This window comes from Sphaerodactylus townsendi, linkage group LG08, assembly GCF_021028975.2.
Source record: "Sphaerodactylus townsendi isolate TG3544 linkage group LG08, MPM_Stown_v2.3, whole genome shotgun sequence".
NCBI lineage: Eukaryota > Metazoa > Chordata > Lepidosauria > Squamata > Sphaerodactylidae > Sphaerodactylus > Sphaerodactylus townsendi.
In genome coordinates, this window is record NC_059432.1 from 74,719,040 (window position 1) to 74,734,812 (window position 15,773).

Here is a 15,773-nt window from a genome sequence, read left to right on the forward strand (position 1 = left end):
AGTTTGAAACAAACATCATGCCAAGCTCATGAACACTGCAAAACAGAATAGAATCAATGTGTTTCTACATCCTTTTTGTTTATACAACCGTTATGTGTGATACAACATTAGCAACATTTAACTACAGCAAGAAGCAAGCATTTAAGCTCTTTCAGACAACCAACAGCTACAGTCAACAAAATGTCATAGCAACTGTAGGAGAACCCCTTATGGTTACTATGTTTTGTGCAGCTACTTCTTGAGATTCTAGAGAATATCTGTTAGAAGGCAATTAGGCATCAAACAATAAAAGCTACATTTGATGTGAGAATCCGACTAACAACACTGGCAGCTATACAACACTTGATCAGGATTTATCTTCAAGTCCAGCTTGGGTGTGGGATGTATCTGCATGCATCCGCGCAGTGGGTATGATCACCAATGAACACTCCACACCAACAGAAATAGCTTGAACATCCAGCCTAATTAGATGTGGTTGTACCTGTCCACGAGGGACTGAAGTACTCATAAATGGGTGTTGGCTGCAGCATGTCATATAGGAATGCAAGTAATGCAGAAACTGATGACTAATAGCATGACTAAGTTGAGTCAACTAATGACTTTACTTTCCAGTCTTGGCTATATGACAACATTGATTCTACCTTACAGGAAGCTCCACAGCCCAATGTTTTAAATCAAATAATTAAATTCAACAGTATGGGCAAGATTGAGTGTATGCAGATCTGAAGCCACTTTATTTGTTTTTGACAAGGAGGTGGGATTGGGGACTACACCTTTCTCATCCACCCAAGTTGTGTGTTTTTCTCCATGTTTTTTCCAAGGGGCAAAATGTGAAGTTTCTGAAAAAACGGAAAACACAACAACCAGTTGAAAACACTTCTGTTTGGAATTGATATTTTATTTTAAAGATAAGGGTTTAAAGTATTATTTTCGCTATTCTTCCATGCATTCCAGTAACAAATATAATAATCTACAATATTCAGTTGTACACTTTCTGTATATGGCAGAATGTACAATGCTCCAGTTCTTTCACTTGCTTCAAATTCATCCAGAAGTAGGTAAAAATTAGTTCTGCTTCTGGAAATATGCACAAATCAAGAAACAATTGACATGTGAAAACATTTTTCACTCATACAAGCAGTTTTCTTAAGTCTACAAATATAAAAGTAAAGTTCAGGATTAGAAATTACTGATCTCTCAAAACACAATTAGGTAGGACTTACAAGGATATTTCATTTATTATGCTTAGGTTTCTGCAACTAAACTATTATGGCTGCCAGACACTGTGTGAAATCACAGATTCCTGAAGAATTCAATGTTGTCTGGTTTAAATAAAATGGATGCATCCTCCTATCATACATGGCATTCATACAATAAAGCAAAAAAAAAATATTGGATAGAGATCCGTGATGAAATCCAAGCACCTTAAATTTCTACTAGGCATAGCCTTGGTCTTATCCCTAATTTCTAGTTAACATTTCTGCAGATGTCACAAATCCAATGAGTCCAAAGGAGGTGGGTGGGCCAGGTCCACTTTCTAGCGGTGGAGTTTTGTTGTTGTTATTGTTTTCTCCCTCCCTGTGCTGCCAGAAAGCGCTCTAGAAGCAGAAGGGTGATGCTGCAGTGGTGCCATCCCTGGCTGCCTAGGGTTCTAGAGTGGGCTACCCAAATAATACAAATTTAGATTAGGAGTGATAGCTGGGCTAGCTGCTCTCCCTGTGAGGAAGGAAAAAGAACTGAAGAGGAGGGAGTGGATTCCACAGGAAACACAATTCTTGTTCCTGCAGCTCAGAGGAAGAACTCTTCTATTAAGCAGAAGTAGAGGAAAATAAGATTAAAATGTACTGTGAAAGTAACACAATCATAATTTGATACAGAAGTAAATTATTAGAAATATAAGTAATAAGTTATATATAGAGATGTTAAACTTATTATCTGTATATTGCAATATCAATACATTTCTTTTAAATAAAAAGAGGTAAAATAACTACTTATTACTTAACAGTGTGATGCGCTGAATAAGGGGCAGCCACTAATGAGAGAAAGGATTTTCAAACCTCTAAGGTAGCTTTAGAAGTTTCCAAATTGGAGCTCTGGGCCAGTGCAAAAACAATCAATGTGCTTCAAAGGAGACTACAAACAAGTGAAAACAGTTTCCTTCAATGGATTCAAATTTCCAGAAATCATCTCTACTGTATATTACATTTTTTGAGTAAAATATGCCATCAGTTCTTCTCTATTGCTTAACTTGTTTTTCTTCCATCTGACATCGGAGCATTATTCTAGCTCATTTTAGCTCATAAATAATAGAGAATTCTGGAACAGAAACAGTGCAATACATATGAATAATAATGATGCTTTAGTGAATAATAGTCCCAGCAGCTGAAACTCTATTGAAATTTTGTAGGAATTTTGGAATAAGATACTTTCATTGTGACATGTGTGGATTCTTTCAGCTGCTGGGACTAGTGCTTTTTACCCCAAAACATGACCATGACTGAACTTTAAAGTTAAGGTTGAAACATTATCTGTCTATTCTGTTAATATTAACTCCATTCAAATTCCTCCCGACTTCCACATGTTACAATGAGCTGACAAATTTCTCACACAAGTGAAAATAAAAAAGAAAGCTCCCAACCAAAGTCACTCACAGCCTTATCCAGACCAGGGGGGGGGGAGGGGGTCTGAAGTGATTCATGGAGGTGGTGCGGGGCCATGCCAGAAGATCTGCCCTCTCTGGGGGATTTAGTCCAGTAGAGGAACAAAGATGCTGGCAGGCAGCTAGCAGGGCCCTCCAAGATGCCCAAATGTGGTGCTTAGTGCAGCATCAGGTCACCGGCCCTGCTGGAGTAGCAGGGGCATTCCGGAGGCACAGTCAGAGGTGCAGGCAACATTAGGGTTCCACTCCGGCACTGCCTCTATTTATGACATGGCCAGGGCCTCCGACATACACCATCCTTTTGGGTGGCTAAGTCCATGTAGCCCAATGGAGGGATTTCTGATGGGGATGTTTTGTTTTATTTTTTGCCTTTCCACACTGCCAAAAAGCCCTCTGGAGGCGGCAGAGCAGCACCGCAGAATCCTTCTCCACCCATGGCTCTGGATTGGGCTGTAATTCAATTTACTTTAAACTTCTCTGTTTACAGTCGTATTTTAAAGATCTGAGTTAAAGCACTACATCTACTGCAGCTGCTGGTTGTGGAGAGCTGGGATAGGAAACCTGCACTTGGCTGCCTTCCAGCATGTCTGTTTTTCCACCTTAGACTGAGGTTGCACAAGGGACGGGAAGGTATGGCAGCGGAAGAGGTACTGGAAGACGTACAGGGAGATGTAACAGTACTTACTGCATGTCTAATCCCCATCCCATCCCTCAAAATGTGGGTAAGGGATGCTCTATTAGATAGCTTCACTTCGACCTTGGTGTTGTGCAATGCCAGGTCTGTGAAAACTAATATCTCAACAATATTTGACCTGTTGAGTGGGGAACAGCTCAACCTGGCTTGCTTGACTAAAATTTGGCTAGATTACTCAGATTCGGTCATTCTGACACATCTCACACCAGTTCAAATGGAAGGTTTGGGGTGGGTGGGTTAAACATTTCTTTTTCATAAATATTTCTCCATTTCTAGGTGCCTCGTGCAGACAGAGGTTGGCTGTGATTGCATGTACTTTGTGTTGAGCACCACAGAGTAGGGATCCGCCTAGTTTACCAGTGGGACTCTCTGGCAGAGCTGATGGAGGTATAGTTGAACTTGTTGGACTTGGTGCTGACACCCCAAGAATGATTGTTCTTGGAAATTTCAAGGTGTATGCTGAGGTCATCCCCTTGCTGTGTCAGTATCATGGCAGCCATGACAACCATGGGCTTCATGGGGGCCATGACAACCATAGGTCTGTCTCAGATTATAATGGGCCCAATGCATAAAAAAGGACATAACTGGATCTTCTTTTCTCCACTGAGTGGCTAGCCAGTGAACTGCTAAGGGAGATGGAGATTCAGCTATTGTAATTGTCAGTTCACTATCTTCTGAAAACAAAGTTGAACTTGCTGCCTCTTCCCTGCAGGGGTGGTAGACTGATTCAGATGGTTCACCCTCGGAGATTAATGGATTTTGCTGATTTCCAGGTGGCTTCTGGGGGATTTTGGGAGCCTTTTTGGTGATTCTGTTGAGGCCTTTGGAGTTGAATGGAATTACAGGCTGACTGGGGCCATAAGAACAGGTGCTCTTTAGAATCCTCCTCCAAGTTCTGTGAGGACCCCAGCTCCATGGATTATATGGACTGGCACAAATCAATTATTCCACAATATCTGAACCCTTGAGCCCTTCTGAATTCTTCTAGGGAAACACCACAGAACACGGAGGTGCTTGCCCATAGAACAGTTTCTCAATGGTTCTCTGAATTTCTCCCTGTGAAATTTTGCCCATCACTCTTTCTCCTTGGGTTTAAAGGCAAATGAAAAGTTCATCAAACATTTGGCACTAGCTAGAGAAGAGAACTTGAAGTTCTCATCCAAATTCCTATTATTGCTGGAAAAGGGGGAAGGATATCAGATAGGTACATTGTAAATCTATCGAGAACCAGTATGGTGCAGCGATTAAGAGTAGATGGACTTTAATCAGAAGGACTGGGTTTGATTCCCCATTCCTCCACGTGAGTGGTGGACTCTTATCTGGTGAACCAGATTTGTTTTCCCACTCCTACATTTCTGCTGGGTAATCCTGGGCCAGATACAGTTCTTCAGAACTTTCTCAGGCCCACCTGCCTCACAATAGGTCTGTTGTGGGGAGAGGAAACAAAAGGAATTTGTAAGCCCCTTTGAGTCTCTTGATAGGAGAAAAAGGCCGATAGAAATATAAATCTTATATTACTTTTCTAGGCAATTGTTTTAAACAGGCACTTATAAACTTCAATAAGTAAAAGATTCTATACCAGAATCTTCTCAGCTTTTAAACAACCTGCCCAAGCCCTTAATATTTACAGTTCCTACTACTAGTCACTGGGACAAAGAGCAAGTTGCAAAATAACAGGTCGTCCCCTCCAACATTCAGTGTATTTCTTGACAGGAGAGAACTGATAAGACAAGACAACTCTTTTTCTAATACACTGTTTGGGCATTAGTCCAAATGACGGGTGTATCTGTTTGAATTACATGCATGAACATACACTTCTCAAAAAGCAATCATAATTAAGTCACAACATCCACAGGTAAAGGATTTCAAGTTCCAAAACAGAAAAGCGTGGAAATGTACTGTGACTGACCTAAGGAAAATGGTGTATAAAAACCTCCATTCCATAAAATGCTACCTCCAATCTAGCAGCATGCAGAGGCAGAAACACCGAACGGTGAAAGTGTTAATTCCTCACAGATTCTCTCTCTGTGTATAAGTGACATGCTGTAAGGGGTGGAGTTTAGCTCAGTCAGAGGTGTTGACAGGATTATTGGTTTGAACTCTTGGAACTGGAGGGTTCAGAAGTGTTGTGTCTGTTTATAGACCTGTGGTTTTGGGAGGGAAAGAGTATTTGGGGGAAAGGACCCTACTCTAGCCAATAAACGTCTAGGGAAAGAATAAACCCCTAGGGAAAGAAGAGTTCCTAGACCAAGTTCTAAAAATGGGCTAGTTTGTCTCCTGAACTGAGTGTGTAGAACAGAGGGAGGTGATTCAATGAGAGAGATGGTGTCAGAGAGGGACCAATCTCTGGCCAGGAGGAGAATTTAAACTTTGTGTGTGAGAAGAACTAAGTATCCTGTACCCTTTTCAAGAACTAAGTAGAACAGCTTATTATTTATATATAAATCTGTTTCTTTCCTTCTCAACAAATTTTTCCCCAACCTTATCCTATTCCCCCAAGGAATTTAATCAAATTCTAATGTGTTTTGGTTGAACCTGGAAAAGATCCAGTGTGATAAATCTCTGAAATCAAACACAGGACAGAAAAAGAGGGATCACCTTAGTTCCTTAAGCTGCTTCAGATATATATCTGGAGGTGGGACAACTGAATATCCCGTACCAGGGGTGTAGTGCCAGGGGGGGAAAGGGGTATCCCCTGTTCCCAGGAGCCATCCATCAGGTCACGTAGGGAGCGCAAAGCAAAATTGCCCCCCACATACACCGAAGCCTACCACGGGCCCACCAGGCACCCCTCAATTCAAGGGGCACTTTGGCGGGCTTGCAGCAGGTATAGCCCCCATGCGTCATTTCCCCCCGATATGCCTCTGTCCCACACCCTGAAAGTTACGCTAAAGCTGGCCAACAAGAAGATCAGAAGAAGTGAATTTCAGAAGACTTAGGGAATACTTCTGCCTATGAATATAGGGGAGACAGGAGATACCCCAATGAGATATGTACATTTCCTAATCCCTAAAACACCTTTTAGAAAATTCTACAAAATCTCTAATGTCTCAGAGTTGGCTCTATTGTCTCACAGTTGGCCAAAAAGGTTGGCCAACTTAACAATAGCTAGAAATATTTTTCCCAACTTGGTACAGAACTTTGACATTCTTCTAAGCCTTATTCACAAGAGAGAGAGAGAAAGGCAAGTTCCCTACTGATGTGCCTGATGCCAAAAAATTGTGAAAAGGAAATGTGGTTTCACAACAATTTGAATTCTCCCAAGTGGTTATTATGTAACCACTATTCCCCGCCCAACACATACACACATAGAAAGAAAACAAAACTCAAAATTGTTGTGCCATGAATATGCAAGCAGAACTCTCACTGGGTTTAGAGAGCACAAAGATCCCTTCGGGGTGCAGAAGAGATGCCACAAAGTCCACATTGTTTCCAATATTTGTTATATTTAAACACATGAGCCAAAATTAGATAGGTTGCTTCAAAGCACTCAAGAGATGAATTACACACAGGCTCTTTCTCGCTTAGGACACGAGGACAGAATTTCTCAGCTTCTCTAGACAACCTGGAGCCACATGCCAAAATAGTGCTACTTTCAAAGCAAAGAAGCGCTCACTACCTTGCAACAATTCACTGTAATAGCATTGCCTTGCACTTTCCTAGTTGACAAACAACTGCATGTAGGCAAAAAGGTATCTCCCTACTGACAGACCAACAAATAACAATAGATGGAGGCAGCGTTGCATAGGCACTCCTGTGGTCAATTAAACCTTGTTATAATGGCTGCACAGGTAAAGCTACTACCAACCGCTGCTGCCAGTCAACGGCAGATGGGCACCTTAAACAGCCCTATAGGAGGAAAAAGTGAAGAGCAGTGACCAGGAAAGAACTGTTATACACAAACCCGAAGATGGGCAATGGGCAATCTTCAAGCAAGTTATTTATAAAGCACTGCTCATGTAACAAATTCACTTGCATTCAGTATTTGGGAGGAAAAAACTGTGTGAGGCTATGTCACCAAATACCAGGTGAACATACCTAGGGAAAAGCTGACCTTTTCACATCGCATAATTGAATAGTCTGGCTCTTCTCAGAATCATATTATCAGTTAGTTAATTCAGAGTCAGTTCACATAAGAAGCAACACTCTGTGCGACCAGCTTTAGGACCTGTTCCAAATAAATAAGTTCTTCCACTTGAGTAAACCCACTTAGATCACTATACTAACAAAGGACTGTATCAGAGATATCGTGCACAGGAACACCACTGCAAATAACATCAAGGATTGTGTTAAACATACAGACACAAGGGAGGTGGGAAAGTGCTGAATTCTGAATTTACTTTGTACAGTTTCAACACCTTCCCTCTCATCTTACTAAAACTTCAGCAGTTTATCTTTTTCACTCCCTTGGCTACAGCAAAGATCCTCTCTCGCTACTGACAAACTGGAAGTTGCTTGGAACACATCTGTCATCAGTTGCTAAAAATAATCCTCTATTAACTGTTACTGGTATGATAAGCTAAACAGCAACAATATCATCATCCAAACATAAACCACATTGTATAAGATACAGCTAACCCACCTACAGAACAAGTGGAATAAGAGGTAAGGGCAGCAGCAGCAGTAGTGAAACTCCAGTTAAAGCAGCTGTGAGGCCAATTAGATTTTGCCACAATCACTTTGCCTCCATCCTAGCCTTTTCGCTCCAGTTCTACCCGGCTACCTGTTCTACAGCTCAGAAGAACCACTGTGTGCACTTAGGGCTGTGTAAACACCATAACACACTAGAGATGGTTCAATGTTTATGATCTGACTTGAAGCATTTGCCAAGTAGGTTGACAACCACTTTACAATAAAACTTTAAGTTGCACGAGCATGTGTGAAATGAATGAAAAGTGCATCCTGTGGCATATCCGACAAACTGCAGAAGAAAATATAAGGCTTCTGATGGAACCTAATATCTGCTGATTTCCTTTATCCTGTTAAGAATATGATAGCTTAATTCTCATTACCCAAGGAACAAAATTTATCTCTGTGAGGGGAAATATTAGTCATTTGTTACCTTTTCTTATAAAAGATACAATATAAATAGGGACATTCCAATGTATACTGTGACCAACTACAGATATAAAGCTAAACTCTTCTTTAAATTTACATTTTTTTCCACTGTAAGGACATTAAAACAACCTTCCAAAAATCCTTTCCCCAGAATGTGTCTAGAGATATAAATGTAACCATTTCTGAGTACTACAAACAGAGTACATTCACACAGGATGTATTTTTGTATTCAAGATTAATTACCAGTAAAAAAAAAAGTCTTGTTTGGACAGTACGTGCCTCCTTTACATACTAAAATATATATTGTGTCTACTACAGCTTGCAACTAAGCCTTAAAATTGAGAAATGCCACAAAGATACTCCCTCATTTTAGCTTGCTTGTAATATTACATATTTATAGCTAGAGCCGTGCAGTATATCAGAAAGCACATTCAGCTGTTTCACTTTTCAAAGTTGAAGTATGATGGGTAAAACTGGACATAAAAGAAAGCTACATCTTAGTGTCTCCAAAATAGATTACACATGTTTCTAAGGAACTTCTATAATTATTTCTGTATGAACTCTGTGGCTGTTTTCCTTTTGGCTCAATTCTGAACCTGTTCATTTATACCACATTAGGGGATACATTTAGACCAGCGACATAAATCAAAATTTAAATCACCAAGTGGGAAACCTCAACTTAAAAATACAAACCTTGATCCAGTTCTACATTTATACTGCAGTTATAATTTTTAAAAACACTGATTGTACAAACTAAATAGGATCTCTACATTTTATTTACTACAAAACAGTTAACTGCACACCACACAAATACATTTGAACATAATTTCATTAACCAGACATTTTACAATGCTAAAAAAATTAAACGTTGTAACATGAAGTCTTCAATATTGTATTGTATACACTCCTCTGTGGTCCCCTGGTTAAAAGAGTAAAAACAAGGCATTTCCTCTGGCCCTACTTTTGAAAGAATTTGCCTATCCTTGACTACGGTTAAGTTATTCACATTGAATGATTTAATGATAATCGGATTCCCCCTTAAACAAAGTCTGCTCACCAGCTCTAACTCTTGCTTTCAAACCTTAGTTGGCACTGGCTGCAGGCAAGGGGAATTTGCTGTGGAGAGGACAGGACCTATTCTCAACTATTATAGTGAAGAAGACCAGCACAATATGGCATCCCAATGTAACAGACAGCACTACACGAGACTCGATTTGTAAGCCCCTTTAGGAACTACTGATTAATGAAATCTGAATGAGTCTAGCATAGCAAAGAGTAAAAGCTGTGTTATACAGGATCTGGTTAACCAGCAAATATGGTGAACTGCCTTGCCAGCTGCCTACTCTCAAGAAGACCCAGCCATAGGAACCTCTTACGCTGCTGCTACGCAGACAATGCTATTGACGAAAAGCCCACCAGGACATGCTGCCTACTCCTTAGTTTTGGAAGAGATGGCAGCAGTCCCAGCCACAGATGCAATAAAAGCTTGTCAATCAACAAAACCACCCCCACCCCTGTTTCTTAGTAATGTTAGTTAATAAAGGTTTTACTGTAGAAGATATACATTGCTGTGATAACGCAAACATAATTTATGCTCATGCAACTGCAAGAGGCACCAACAAAAGCCAAACGGAAAACTATCTTAATACACCATTTTACTATTTAATTTTAATAAGTTACAAGTGTATCACAGGAATGGGCTGAAGCTGGTTGAAATATGAGCTGCCTTGAATCTCACCTTGTTGAAGCCATTCTTATTCTGAAGGTAGTTGACTGATTGGTATAACGTGAGTTTTGCTGGTGCATTAGCAATGACCCGCCCTTATTTCAACATGTCAAGAAAAACAAACCCACGAGACTAGCAAAGCACAACCAGTCAATGTTGGACTACCACTTCTGGTCAAAAGCAGACTTGGTCACTGAGACTAGTGTGGTCTGCTTCTGAACAAACATGTTGAGGATTAAAATTCTAGGAAAAAAATTGTCCATCACCCCTCATTATATTTTCCCTCCCACATTCCACTGTGGTTGATACGCTAACATCTTTTCTGCTCTACGAAAATTTACTTTCATGAACACAATTATATATCTTGCATACAGATGGTATGAACTTACCCACATTCCAGTACAACAAGATTATATAAAGTAAAACACATCGTTATAAATCAAATTAGAGAGGAACTTTTCAAAACAGTTCTGTTCAAGGAGTACATGCCCCAAGGAATTCAGAGGTAATTTTAAACTTTACATGCACATCTGTGCTTTACAGTTATAAGCTAGAGAAAAATAATGGCATGGCACACCTTACATCAGCCAGCTTCATGCAATCAAATACAAGTTTGAAAGTTTAAATGGTAATGCTTAAGTTCTTCCCCTAAAAACTAAAAACAAACAACCCCTGATGAAGGCTGCTTTAAAATAAGAATTTAAGCTTGGGTAGGACACAAGCAAGCTAAAGATTTCCACTCGTACATCTGTCTGCAGTACATCTGTCTGCATACTCAGGTTGTAGGCTTGTAATAGTGCAACAATTGCCACATTCTATTCGAAGCACTTATTTATAAGTGCAGCAAATGTTGCCTATTTTGAAGAAGCAACAACATACTATTCCAGCTAAAGTGAAATATAACCATGATAGGCAAATTCATTCCTAATTCCTAATTTTCATTTATTCTGCAATTTTCCTTAAGCAAAAAGAAAGTATGTTGCTTTCAAAATAACCTAGTACTAAATACGACTATAATTCTCTTTTTGAATTACTGAAGAGCGGTAGATTACTGCTGGCTCATTTACTGCTAGTCGCCTTATGACACCTTGTAAATGGGTAAACAGACAATGCAGAAAAATTATAGTACACATGTTATGAACACTTCAGAACAGCTATTTTCCTTAAAAATATACAGAGGGATAACCTTGATAACTGTTAAAGAAAAAACAGCCTACTGAGACCTCAGTGACTTACAGATTTGTTGCAGCATAAACTTTAGGGGACTACTATTTACTGACAAAGCTGTCCATGAAAGCTTATGCCATACGTTCATATGTATTCAAGGACAGTTTGTTTGTTCGTTTGGATAAAGTCAGTTTCATAATCTTAGTCACGCTTGTGCATCTTTTTGTGATGGAAAATGGCATTTACCATTGTATTCTACAAAATCGTAACATAATTAACAATCTTACTAAGATCTTCACCATAGCACGCACACCCACAAAGCCTCAGAGAAATCAATGAGTCCTAGTTTCATTGTGACTTGAACTTGATTAGTCATGTGTTCTCTGATTTCCAGCAAGGTGTTGAACAAGTTTATAAGGCTTTAAAATATACAGAATTGAATCTTATGTTTAAGCAATGATAATTGAGTGTCATTTTTCCCCTGAAAGCTTAATCATGATCCAAACAGTCTGAAGAGCTACGGGGACAGCAACTGACATAAGGATCAGCATTACACAGTACATTGAAAAGGTAAACAACAGTTTGATTAGCCCAAGAACAATGAGACTACAATAAAAATGTCAACCATCTCAAAAGAGAAAAAGAAGCCCTTCCCTACTAAAACAAGCATGCTGTATTAGGAATTTAGACATTTCAGGGAGGTGAGGCATTCTTAACTCCATAACTCCATAACTCCACTGAAGCAGTCATAGCATCCATGATGGTAATACAATTCACTAAAGAAGCCACACACACTGAAGTTGCCAAGAGGCTCAAATTAAACTGCACCAGACTTCCACTGGTGTCTGTTTTCAACATTCACTTTGAAGCTGCACAATGAATGTTTACAGAAAAGCAAAAAGAATGACCATGATCCAAAGTTAGTCATTCATTTTCTTCATCATTTATTCTTCTCATCATCAATAGTCAGGGGACCTGCATAGAAGCATTCTACGAGGTGCTAGAAGGTGCTTTACTATCTATCAACCAGCATTATTAACAATGTTTTTAAAACAGAATAATATCCAACATATTGACAAAAAAGGAGAAAAATTAATAGTCTTAAATTAAACAAGTTTTCTAGCAACACTCAACCATTAAGTTTCAACACACTCTCACACTTATCAATAACACAACCCCTTTTCATATATTACAAATATCAGTACCAGGAGCCCATCAACATGAGTGTATGCTACCTGCAAAGTTCCCAGCTGCCATTTTGTATGAATAGAGCAGCATGTGGATTTTTCATGAATGTACAACTTTGGTATATACAAACAAAAAACTGTACATGCATGGAAAATTTGCGTGTATGTGAAGTGGCAAGTTGATAAAGAAAATTCCAGGTAGAACTGCAGCCATATTGATGGCTCCCAGTATGCATGGCTTTAAATTCTGAAACAGATTAAAGTCTGTTAGGTTTCAAGACAGTATAAGTTGCACCACGGTCAAATACAGAGCTATTTCTATTATTATTTCTGAACAAATGCTGCAAATATTGTCAACTAACAAGTACTTCAGTCACTTTGTGCCGTAAGACTACCATTTGATGTCTGGCAAACAAACTGAATCTATACTTCATTTAACTTTAGGAGAAGATACAGTATTTTATATAGCAGCACAAGGTAATCTTGTCAGCTATTTCACGAAATAGTATCATTAATATTGCAAATAAAAGGTATGAATGGTTAAGCCATAATATTCAAGACAACAGTTCTATAACTATGAAACTTACTGATATCTCAGTGAAAATATTAACATGTAAGCATCCTGGGTGCAGGACTATCTCAATTTCTATGCAGTCTCACTGTTGTGTGTTTTCTCCATGATGACATTATCCCTGACCAACTAGGCATGTAGTTTCTTTAAAAATTATTTGAACACAAATGTTTACCCACTGCTTTCTGTTATGTTAAAACAGTAATTTCAAACATTTTCCAAATAATTATTGTATTCGCTGACAACTTATTTTCTTCTGTTAAAAATGTCTACATCATTTCATTTTAAAGAATAATTAAAATTAAAGTGTGCTGCATCACACTTGCAGAGCTTTCAGCAGGATGATACCATCATCAAATGGGATCATGCACAGATGTAAAACACTTCATAGTCTGATTGTTTATGTGACAGATCAAAGTAGGAACTGTTTTTTACACCCACAGTAATTATGCTATATGCTTCAGGTAAAAGTTACATGAAAACCTTCCTCCAGCACCGGAGACTCTGGTCTATCCCACCACAAGATGTAGTGCTGCGCCTGAGGAGCATTTCACCAACACCACCAGCTAACATAAAGTGAATTCCTGGATCTAAATGCCACAAGCATTTTCTTCTCATTGTCTGGACTTTTAAGCATACAATACTATTACAATACCATCCTAGACAGAATTAGACTAGTCTAAGCCCACTAAAGTAAATGGATTTAGAATGGTATAATTCTGCACTGGAGACTCTGTTAAAGACTGATCCTAAGTATCAGTAGAAAGTCCCACTGAATTCAACAGACCATACTTCTTGGTGAAGGACTGGCAGCTTCATATATTTTGGGGGAGGATTTCTTTGGAGGGGGACCAATCACAGTCCCATGTGATCTAAGTGGTAACTCATAAAAGAATTGATGTTGTTTTGCACCTCAGTCTAGACCAGTTTATGTCCTTGCTAAATTCAGCAAACATAGCCAATTCCAGAACACTAATATAGAATTAAATCAGTTTAATCTAAGTACCTTACAATAAATGTATCAACCTAAAACACTTCACAACAAATTTAACTATTATCTCCTTAGAAATGTGTGTTATTTTGTGTGAAACAGCTACATGTCATTCCAGAAGCAAACCACATGTACTCAGTGTTCAGTAATACAGCTGCAGAAAATTTACATGAGAAGAAACAGAAGCACTGTATTAAATGAACTTTCTATCATTCTCATTGTAACCAGTGCAATTTCCATTCAGTCAAAAATAGCCCAAGGTATACTTACCACTAATAGCGTACTGTTTTTAGAAAGTGACTAGCGTCAATTCGACCAAGTTCTATGGAGGTATGTTCTAGATGAGAACACAGCACTTTACACAAGGGATCCTGCAAATCATTCCCAACTTCCTATCTATCATCTTAATACTCAGCCCTTAATTTTAAAAAATAGGCACAGATTTACACATCTTCGATATGTATTAAATCGCATGAGGTGCAAAATTCAACCACGCAGTTTGGATCGATGCAAACGGGGCCTTCCTTGTGTGCAGCGCAGTTTTGCAGGAGCAAAGAAAACATGCTTTTACATCAGCAGTATCAGCAGTGGTTCCATTCACCCAGCAAACCGTCCTGCAATTCTTCCGCGGCTTAAAAGGTCACCACTAAAAAACAAGAAATATCTCCTGATTCTAAAGCTTCCTCCCTTCCTAAACACTGATGGGCACCTTTGTGATCTCTCCAGTCTTTCAATCAAGAAAGTTTGCTGGAGCCCATTCGGGAAGACAATGTCCGAGGCCGGCCAGCGACCTAGATGAAAAGGAGCAAGTGGACGCCGCGCGCACGAACTCAACCCCCTCGGGCTCCGCATTAGTGAATCCAGAATCAACCACCAGGTCCTGGGTCCAGGTCCACTGTCATCACGGGAGTAGAGGTCCCCGTTTCAGCCCTCGGCTTGGAGAATACGGGAGAGGCGCAGAAGGAACGTGGCAAGCCCATTCCCTCGTCCCCAGACCCACCCACGGGGAGCCGGAGGGGGAGCACTCCGTTCGGAGGCCTCCTAAGGACACACCCTGAGGGTCAAGCGCCCTTCCCGTCCCCAGCCACCCTTCAGGGGGACGGCCGCGGCTGCCCAGAGACAGGCAGACCTCCCCTCCCGTCCCCTGCATCCTTGCCAGAGGCCTCCCCCCGCCAGGCCTGATGGCCGGCTCCAGCCCCCGAGGCTGGCCCGCTTCAGGTGTGGGTACCTGGACTCCGCGGAGGGGAGACGGCGAGGCTGGGCGAGCGGGCAGCGTCGTCTGGCTCTCCGTCGGGGCCTCGCCCGGCGTGGCTCTCCCCTGGCTCCGCTCGGCGCTGCCTGTGGCCCCTCCCCCGCCCCGCGGTCCTGGCTGCGCAGCGGCCCCTCCGCTTCCTTTCTCTTCGCTTCTCTTCCCTTCCCAGCCCGGCGGCGGATACGAGAGACCGACGAGCGGCGACAGCCGCCAAGCAGGAAGAGGAGGGAAGTCGCGCCAGAGGTCGCCGACGGCTCTCTGCTGCCCCCTGCGGCGTGGCGGGATCAACTCGCTCGCAGCCAGGCCGGCCTCGGCCACCACCCTTCGCTGCTCGGCGCGTTTGGTCCTCGCTGAGACGGAGAAAGGAGTGAAGCTGAGCATAGACCGAGGCTGCGGGGCATTTCCTTTGCAGTTCAGCGAGCAAAATGGAATGAAGAGGTTTAGGATCGGCCCGTCCACCTCTTCTGA

General features: G+C 40.9%; 1 protein-coding gene across 2 annotated transcripts in view; it reads right to left on the reverse strand.

Annotated features, from left to right (window-relative positions):
• Nucleotides 1–15,509, reverse strand: part of CAB39 (calcium binding protein 39) — a 62,175-nt gene extending 46,666 nt beyond the window's left edge. The window contains exon 1 of one of the 2 annotated variants that reach the window (XM_048505900.1): nt 15,282–15,509. The gene's annotated coding sequence lies outside the window, so the exon portion shown is untranslated. Of the gene's footprint in view, nt 1–14,323; nt 14,962–15,281 lie in introns of those variants that run through there. The other variant, XM_048505901.1, reaches the window with a different exon arrangement.
• Between the last annotated feature and the right edge of the window lie 264 nt (nt 15,510–15,773).